This window comes from Molossus molossus, unplaced genomic scaffold (assembly GCF_014108415.1).
Source record: "Molossus molossus isolate mMolMol1 unplaced genomic scaffold, mMolMol1.p scaffold_m16_p_3, whole genome shotgun sequence".
In the NCBI taxonomy this organism is placed as follows: domain Eukaryota; kingdom Metazoa; phylum Chordata; class Mammalia; order Chiroptera; family Molossidae; genus Molossus; species Molossus molossus.
The window spans coordinates 90,325,087-90,332,029 of NW_023425366.1; positions in this window are offsets into that span (position 1 = coordinate 90,325,087).

A 6,943-nucleotide genomic window follows, 5' to 3' on the forward strand; every position below is an offset into this window, starting at 1 on the left:
TTGTCCCACTTTTCCTTTAGTAACTGATACTCAGTGAGGTCCAGGGTGTTTACTGTTCGTAGGGAGGTGCACACATCAACATGGTGGGAGCTCACGGGCAGGGCACGTTGTGGGGAGGTGGGCGTTTGGGGCATCCTGAACACGTCCCATTGTTTATAAAGAGGAACACATCGAACACCTGGGACCCCACCCAAGTGGGAAGGTGAGCCACATTGCGATTATTACTCCTTAAGTCTAGAAATTACAAGAATCCAGGTCATTATCAAGCAGAACATAGATATAAGAAAACCTTCCTATAAATTCCTTTGTATCTACGGAGCATAGTTTTGTCCCTTTCCAGTTTGTCGGGCAGTTACTTGCTGCTGCTGTCTCTGTACTTCCGATGTCTTCCCTGTCTCCCTTGTCTTAGAGGTCCCCGCTCCTCTGAGGGGTAACCGGGTCCCTGCATGTTCTTTCTGCAGTCCGTGTGCACACACCATCACCAGGAGCCTTTCTTCTATGTCTGCGTCCTTCAAACTGTCAGCACGTTCCATTTTGATGCCAGGGGTTTCCTGTTTGCCCTTCACCTGTCATCATGCCTGAGGGACAGCTCTCGTTCCTGCCTGCCTGCCAGTGTCACCACTTAACTCTCCTCAGGCCTCTCAACCCAGCCTACTCAGAGTCGGGTCGTCGTCTCTGTCCAGTCCTGGCTCCGGCCCACGCTCCACCGCTCGGCTCTGTCTCCCAGCGAAGGCCCATCATTTCCTTCCATTGCTCCGCCAGGACCGTCAGAGTCATTCACAGCTCTTCTTTCTTCCCGCATCGCCCACCGCTCCCGCTCCACCCGCCCACACACTTCCCTTCGTTTTGAAGTCCTACCAGTTCTGTCTGAGCCATTTCTGTCGCTTCAGGCTCTAATCATCTCCTCCCGGGACGACTGCAGTATCTTTCTAACTGGATACCCTGTGTTCAGCCTCCTCTCTCTTACCTCTGTCCTTCCAGTTCACGCCAGAGAAACCGTCCTACACTTCAGAGTTCACGTGAGTCTCATTTGCAAACATTTGTGATGGCTCCTCTTTGCCTGAGCCCAAACTTCTAAACAAAGCATCCTTCTCATGCCAGATTCTCTTTCCGGTTGTTCTCCATATGTCCCGTGCTACACAGAACAAACTGTTTACTGTGCTTTACGTTGTCATGAACTTTTATATATCTGTGCGGATTTTGGCCCAAAATGCTGTTTCACTTATGCATAAGAAACTGAAGCAGAGACATGGTGCCTTTTCTGTCCAGTGTCGATCCCAAGGACCCGGTGCAGTATCGAGCACGGAATGGACACAGAGAAGTGCACCAAGTCACCCAAGGACACACGCACACTGGCGAGGAAGAGCTGGTGTTTGGAGCTATTGACGCTCAGCCTCTTCTGTTCCAAAATATTTGATGTTTGGGGATTTAAATAAACAAGTTTCCCTAATGGTGTCAAGGATATCCGCTGGCCTTTACTTATTTAGCCCTGAGATTTATACAGTATATATCAATTGCAGGTTGACATTTTCGTGGCTTACAGGAAAGAAGTATAAGGAATACACTGGGTTTGATTCTTCTTTTTGGTTTTAACATCATAAACATAACTGTATTGTTGCTTTACAAAATTTAGTGTCCATAGAAGTCACCTAGGATCTTGTTTAAAAATGGATTCTGCTTAAGGGAAAAAAAAAAGTTCCACTGGCATCTGAGATTCTGCATTTCTAACATGGTCCCAGGTGATGGCCACAGTGCTGGTCCCTGATGGCACAGGAGAGCAGGGAGCTAGAAAATTTCACCCAGATCACTCACGTTAGCTAGTATTTTCTCTTTCTCCAGAAAAATTGGTGAATTAAAATAATTCTCTTTTCTTTATCCCATGATAGTCTACAGAAATAAAAATTTGATGATTATAACAAAATTCAGAACAAATTATCCTGATGCACTGTTATCTCGGTCAAGCCCCGGGGCAGATCGATGATAAACATGAAGGAGGGTGTGGGAATTCATGTTCATCTACAACAACTCTTCCTGGATCTTATTTCTGGGGGGGTTTCTAAATCCCCATTTCCCATGCCCAGGCAATAAGCATTGGTCAGTATTTCTTTGAGGAAATCCTCAGTATGATTAATCTGAAGGTGTTTCAAAGCCGACCTGGGGAGCGCACTGCGTAACTGTACCTGAGCGAAGGCACCCTTTCCTCCCATCCCCCACTATCTGCATCCAAGCAGTAACTCCATCAGGGTGGGTGTTATCTAATACTACTGCTATATTCGCAGGGGCTGAACCCAGACCTCTAATCTCATTGCTGTCTTGTGGACTTGATTTTAAAAAATCCAGACTGTGACTGACCATACGCAATGTCAAAAAGAGACATAACAGCTCTGCTGGTCAGTGAAAACTCGTGTGTGGACGGCAGTGCCTTTGGGCGGAGCCACTGTTATGTAACCTGACCAGTGTCTCATTACTGATCAGAACCTGAAATCTGGTTTGTGTAGCTGTTGCGTTGCATTAGTGATAAGGAGGGCACAATCCACATTTCAGTCACGTAATCACTACACTGCCAGGTTCATTATTTTTCTTTTAGGAAAACTGACAATAAAGCCCACCCTTCATAACTTTGCTACATCCAAGTGATTCTACTGCTGATTTCTGAGTATTGTTTACTTTACTGATGTATTGTTTTTAGTTTAAAAACAAAATTTCCTAGTAGGACCATAATTATAAACCAGACATATCTGATGTAAATAGAAATTGATATAAATATTTCATCAAAACCAAAAAGAAAGAAAACTGACAGTAAAAGACAACATGGGTGGTAAATAGCTTGGTTCATAAAAATAGTTCACTTACTCTACAGGGTGGGGCAAAATTAGGTTTACAGTTGTGAGTATATGAAACACAGTTTACTCTTGTACCATTATTTATTAATTATTATATTATTTTCCATGTGAACAACTGTAGGCCTATTTTTGCCCCACCTTGTATTTAAAAATAAGTTTTATTGAATGTTAAGTAACACAGGGTAATTTCCACTGTAATTGGATTGATGGAAAAGGGGGGGTTCACTGATCCAAGGAAGGAATTAAAGTGATTAACTGGGGAGCAGGGTCCTTTTGTATGTCTGTTTAATGACAGTGCTCAGAACCTTATGAACAATACTGGATATTAAATTATTAAATTTGATGATTGGGGAATACTTTTAAAACTTAATAACAAGTCCTCTTAAGCCTTATAAGGAAACACCACTTTCTTCAATCCATAGAGGACCAAGTACTCCTGTGATTGACATAAAAGTAGTCTGTTTGATAATATTTTAAAAATTAACTCTCTCCTCTCTCCCTCTGTCCCCTAAATCTAAACTAGAGGCTTTCTGGTAGAATTTTTAAAGTGTGTTCAGATGGAAGACACTGAATCCTATTGTAATCCTGGCTTTAAGGGAATGTTCTCTGTTGGTGCTGCGTTTGCCTTGAAATGAAAAAGATACTGTTCTGGTGGGAACACTTACTGCTCTGCTTTAACTAAGTAAGAACCCGTCTGCATGTTCGACATTTTAGTGTTAAGAAAGTTCCCAAGGTTCTACTGGGACAAAACGTGTATGTTGAGTATTGGCCGTATTTCTTTAAAGTTGACATTTCATATATAGGTACGTGCCTGGAAATGCACTTGAGTCGTTTGGTCTAACACTCTTCCGGGGTACCAGGGTCTGGGGGGGCTGCTCTCCGTGCCGCCGCGAGGGTGTGGGCAGAGGGGGAGGCGTGGACAGTCACATCACGCAAAGTGTGGTGAGAGCCACACATTCCGCTGTAATCCTCAGGTTTTTCTCTTAGCCTTCCATCTGGCTGATGGCAGCGGGGAGGAGGCTCTGACACATGTCGGGTGTGTTTCTAGAGCCCTCGGAGGAAGAACAACGCATCCTGTTGAAAGCATTCTTCACAGAGCCCCTTTAGGGATCAGACACTCTCGGGCTCTGTCATGGCTTTCATGGAGCCACATCTGTTTTTCTGTTTAGGTTACATCTCCTTTGTTCCCCAGTGAACCCAAGAGAAGGGCGCGTCATCCTCAGCGGAATCCCGCCGAGAGGGCAACAGCTAACTGCACCCTCAGACCCCAGAGCTGAGTGTTGTGCTGGACAACAGATGAGCCCATGGAGCTCTAAATGCATATCTGTATGTTCTGAGTAAACATGAGCTAATTAGGATGGCTTTAACTGGGCCTGATATGAGAACCAGGAGACTGGGAACTCTGCCATCAATGGACTTCGTAATCTTGGGCAAGCGACTTAACATTTGGGGGCTTCAGTTTTTTCACTTAAAAGTAAGACTATGTATGTGCTCTCGAAGGTCCTGTTAGGCAAAATGGCTCTAGAATTTTCCTTTAATTTACCAGAAAGAGCGCCAGGAAATTCTCTGATAACTTGTTTATAACATGAGATCCGTCTGGTGCATATCACCGACGCAAAAAATAAACCATTCACAGGTGCATATGGTATTTGTAGTGTTATTTGTTTCTTAAATGCTAATCTTCAGTAAATTGCTTGATCATTTGGTGTGCAACGTGCTACAAGTGTGTTACATACTATATTTGTGTTTTATATTTGGAAGTGCCATTGAGCATTGCATATGGTTGTCTGAATTTGTCAATAATATTCCCTGTGCATTCCATATGGGAACAGCCATGCAATCCTTATATGGTACTGTTGCTATTACTTTTCTATAGAATGTAATTAATGTTTTATACAATCAATGCACATATATTTCATAGTCTTGCACGTTTCCAAATTAGACTTGGAGATGGAAATGGTGATCACAGCAGTTCTATGTAGTAACTTACTAACTTTACTTTTTTATTTAAATAACCGACTCTAAGGAATACTATTTTTTAATGAAAAAGCTGTACTAATGTTAACTTTCGGGAATCGTTTTGGCTAGCAAAATCATATGTAGTTAACTTGCATATTATTAAGTCTTAGTTAAACAGGACTCTTCAAATATTATTTCTACTCTTCAAATCTCATGTTTTGATAAGGAAAAATTTTTATAATTGTGAATACATTTCTTTACATATTTTCCATATTCGTGCCATTTATATCATAAAGGCTTAAAAAGAAGATCGATGATAATTCACATCCTTTTGATTTAAACAGATGCTTTAATTTATGTGGACTCTATCAGGAAGTGCTCTGTTTTGTGTGAGAAAGCACCCATTTTTATCGTTATGAATTAGCTATGAAGTGGTCTCGTTTTCTGAGACGTGCAGGACATATGCTTGCACATTCTGTTAACAGCCAGTGATCCAAATGGAGAAAAACATTTCCAGGAGAAAAGCAGGTTGCATAATAGAAAGGACCCTAATAATCTAGAGGAGACTATTAAAAACATTCCAGATTGTCCATGTTGATGAAATGCCTTAGAAAATGTTTTAAATCAGAAGCCTTCCCTTTGCGGCCGATCGCGGTATTTAGTTAATGACCGAACAAGTCCGTCCAGGTGATTTTCTTCGGTAAAACCCTCCCCTGTTCTGAAAAGCACATTGATTTGAGACAAGCAGGTCCTTCTCCACCGCTGCTGGTTAACGCGTGCGCGCGGCTATTCCATTCCTTTTCCTGATGCATCTTCAGGTTCAAAACATTGCATCTTTGTTTGGCTGTTTGAGAAAAACCCTTCCAGTGTGTTTTCCCCCCTCATGTCTGAAACAGTTCATATTAAAGCTTTCATAATACCCTTCAGTTTCTGGGTTAAATTGATGTTTAAATTGGAAAGAAAGTGGGAACTCTGGCAGTTTAGATAATTCGCTGCATCTGGTGGGCAGCTATGCTAACAACCCCATCATGTGCCAGCACTCAGAGGGATGAAAGGAGGCCTCGGGCACCGAAGCCGCGTTTTAGGAGCAGAGGGAAAATGCAGTCAGAGTTCTTTGTTTCATCATTTTATTCTATAAAACGGTAAATTATTTTGCCTGGAATTTGAAAGTGTTAAAAGAACAATTTAAAGGTGCGCGGTGGCTTCCCTGTGGCCGATGGGTGATCAGTATGCTGGACAGAAGCCTTGAGCCCATGATGGCTTTTATTCCCCGTGTACTGAGCGCTGCAGGGAGGAAATGGTGATATTGTTAGCATGTTAATAACATCAAAGCCGGACATTGGAAGATGAGCCTGTATCTTCTGAAACAGAGTGCACAGCCTGCCCCGGTGCTGAAGGGCCTCTCTTCCTAACGGCGCTCTGTCCAGCCCCGGAGCGGCTCCCTCCAGGACAGGCTGGGTGCTCCCCGCACCGGGTTGCTGGTGCATGACCGCACGTCCCATCACTGAGGAGAAAGCATTTTCACATCAGATTGCCTTTCTCCACGAAGGGTGGGAAGGCTATTAGTTTTATTTTTTTTCTTTTCTTTTCTTTTAAGTTTGTTGGGGAGTGGAAGTGACATTTTCTTTAGAGGTCGCCCAAGATGCTCACAATTTTTATTATTATTTGTCCTAAGAAGGAGAGGCTGATCTAGCCAGTTGACAAGAAATAGAGTGGATAACTGCCTCTTCATCTCTGAATGCAGACAGGACCCTTTTCTCTGCCGCTGGATTCTTCAATCAATACTGACACGCTGGCCAGACCCAATTGAAAAATAACGCAGCCATCTCGCGTTTCTCTTCTGTGCATATTATTGGAGCGTGATAAGTAGTTCTCATCAAGCCCTTCTCTTTCCACCTGTCCTGATGACCAACAAATGCTGCTGCTACTCAAAAGGGAATTTTACTTCAGCAGCAGAATTACTGGGGCTTTTAAGAGCACCAGCCACGTCAAATAGGTCCTGGGATGATAAACGGTATGACAGCCCATAACAGAGCAAGTAATTCCAGATGCCTTGGATGTTTAGTCTATTAGCTCATGGGGACATGTAAGGAATAGTCAGTTTCCATTAACGTTCAATTTATTATTGCCCAAGATGCTTA